This window comes from Sinocyclocheilus grahami, unplaced genomic scaffold (assembly GCF_001515645.1).
Source record: "Sinocyclocheilus grahami isolate Dianchi unplaced genomic scaffold, SAMN03320097.WGS_v1.1 scaffold4306.1, whole genome shotgun sequence".
Lineage (NCBI taxonomy): Eukaryota > Metazoa > Chordata > Actinopteri > Cypriniformes > Cyprinidae > Sinocyclocheilus > Sinocyclocheilus grahami.
Window position 1 is genome coordinate 11742 of NW_015509272.1, and position 3263 is coordinate 15004.

Here is a 3263-nt window from a genome sequence, read left to right on the forward strand (position 1 = left end):
TCATTCCTTCCTCTGTACTACTAGTTTTAACGCGAATAAACATGACTGAACATCTCATGCCTCATGTAATTGCTCAATCAATCAGTGTTACAACCGCGGAAAGACATCAACAATACAGCATGGAAATAAAACACAGCTCGTTAGTTCACTAGAGAAATTAAGTCTAAAGAGGAGCATTTTGCGAAATATTACACCATATACATTATATTTTACTAAACCTGTTAGTCTTAATTATTTAATGTACAGTATGTTTAAATTAATCTGTTACGAAACATGCTGTGACAGCCATTGTGTAATTTAATATATTTTAACAAATAGCTTAGAAATTGTATTATTTATAAATTAATTTAAAAACTGCATTATGTGCAATTTACATGTTTGCATACAATTAAAAAAAAAAAAAAAAATTTAAGTTGAGTGTTGATCATCTATTTAAAAATAAAAACCGAGGTACACACCGAACTGTCATATTTGTGTACCGTTACACCCCTAGTCTCAACCCCCATAGACGTAAGGCTAGGTTTACACTAGTGCGTTTACGTTTTAAAACAGCATTTTAAAATGAAAACGATCCTCGTCCATAATGGCATTTCAGAAAAGATCTCAGTCCACACTACACAAACAAAAACGCATGTCCCGTGCACACTGTAGCATTATGCTACATAAGACAATTTATAACATTTATACTTTATAACTTTGGCAATGGGCATATTTTTTCCGACACGCGCTGAACACAGTTGACCAATCACAACAGACTAGGTCATCTGACCAATCAGAGCAGAGTAGGCTCATGGAAAGGAGGGGTTTAAAGACACTGAATCTTAGAACCGCTTCGAACGAATTGTTTGCGAATCATTGAAAAATTAGGTGATAAATGCACATTTTGAGATAACAAATGTAAATCTGTTGTAGGAGACTCCCAAAACAATATTAGGAACATGAAAAACGGCATAACAGGGTCATTTTAATTGCTGTTTTCTTACTGCTGGTATTTTTACTTCGCGTTTATTTTATTATTAAGAGGAAAGCGTGCAGCATATATTAAAATATTACTCTAAACACCACTCTCAGCAGCGCCGGCAGTATCGGGATGTTTGCTAACAGCAAAACGCTTGCTTGTAAACTTGCTTGCTTGATCAAACATCTTTTTACCCCTAAACGAAAAAGAACTTTGTCATTAGTATATCAGGGGCTTTACACGGGACAGCATTTTTTGTTTGAAGTTTTGTAAAACCTTCCCACACTCTACTGGTTCAGCCGTGTTTGCACTCTGACATTTTTTCATCTGCGCGGTGTGTCGTCTTCTGTTGGATTGAATTACAGTCTTGAGCTACAGCGCCACACTAGTTAAACGGTGTTATTGCAGGCATTTACATTAGGTCATTTGACAACAAATGACTATTCGACGTTGTGGATAATGCCCACTAATCGTTTCAGCCCTAATGTTCACCAAATGTAATGTGATCTAATTGTGTGTGTTGATCATTGTTTAGATGTAAATAAATCACTAAATTACACCTATTTATCATAACAAGGGATCATATCTCTTCACAAGATGGCTAAACAAAACCAAACTAAACGATTATCATATGAATTCATTTTACGATGCCTTTATAATCTTTTTGGATCTTTTAAGGTTTAGTTACCCAGACTTTTAACGGAGGGACAGAATCATTCAGTTGACTAAACAAAAAAAACATGCGTTTAAACAATTATTAACATTTAACAACTAACTTAACAAAAAGTTTAACATATGGGTATGTGTTAAAAGACTGACAAATGGCATTTGCTAAGCTCACATTCAGAGGTGAACAGTAACAGTGCATTTACTTGAGTATTGTACTTAAGTACAATTTTTAATTATCTGTACTTTACTTGAGTATAATTTTTTCTGGAAACGTATGACTAACTTCACTACATTTGAAAGACAAATATTGTACTTTTCACTTCACTACATTTCTATCAAGGTCCTCGAAGTAGAAAATTGTTACCATCTAGCAGACAGCCTATTAGTAATCACTCTTGTAGGGTTACGTGAAGTAATTTCCCAGCATGTTTTGAACATTGACCAGTTGCAAATGTGATATTTACTTGCAACAATTTAATAAGAAGAAATTAATATTGTGGTATACATTAGAAATAATATTGTCTAATTTTGCAAATTAAAATATTACCTATAAAGCCACAGAAGAACTGTTGCTCGTCTCCTAACAAAACACAACAGCCATTTGACTCGAAGCAGCACTGCACAGACCATTCTGTGTATGATATCAAAGTACCGCGAGAGCAATTAGAGGGCATTTTTTACATTTTTAATTTAATGTCAAATAAATCTTGCTGTTTTGCTTTTTTGTTAAAGCAGTGTTGCTATTGTAAAGCTATACAGCTACAATTGCGTTGCTGGCTTGTAAGATATTGCAAGCATTAAAAACAACAATAATAAAACAGTGTGCTGACATAAAAAAAAGGAAATTTACTTTTGGTACTTAAGTACTTTTAAAAGCAAGTACTTCTGTACTTTTACTTAAGTAAAAATCTGTCTTTACAACTTTCCCTTGTAATGGGGGTAGTATTTGACCAGCAGTATCTGTACTTTTACTAAAGTAATTGTGCACCTTGTCCACCTCTGCTCACATTTAACCACTTTCTCACACTAAAATTTACAACAACATACCAAGAACACCTTCTTTTTTTTTTAATAGTCAGCATTTTCACACCTTTGATAAATGGACAAACCACAGATTGCACTGTCAATGGCTCATGATTTATCAGAACACGTGAGCATAACATAGCGGTTAGCAGATCAATGAATGAGAGGGCAGCGTTACCAGAGTTGCCCATTTACCACACCATGTAACAACACAGTAGGGCTATTGCAGACAGAAACAATACTGTACTAGGCCAACATCGATGTTTCCTGTCGGAGTGGACTTTGCTGTTCCGATTCGCATGAACGGTATACGAGTGGAGCGACTGAGCGGAGCGCACACGCATAGACCGTCACACCACGTGAAAGTGAAACCTGAGGGGTGAACTAATTTTCGGCAGCCGAAATTTCGGTGCATCTCTAATTATTGGCGACATCAGAAATGGATATTATATAATAGATGCTTTTTTTGAACATTTTAGCAATTTAAAAATATTAAAAAAAAGATTTTTTTACACGGCACCCCTGCTCTTGACAGACGGCACCCCGGTTGGGAAACACTGTTCTAAGCTACACTACGCGATAAAGACCTTTGATTCCTGGAAGCTGTGAGTCA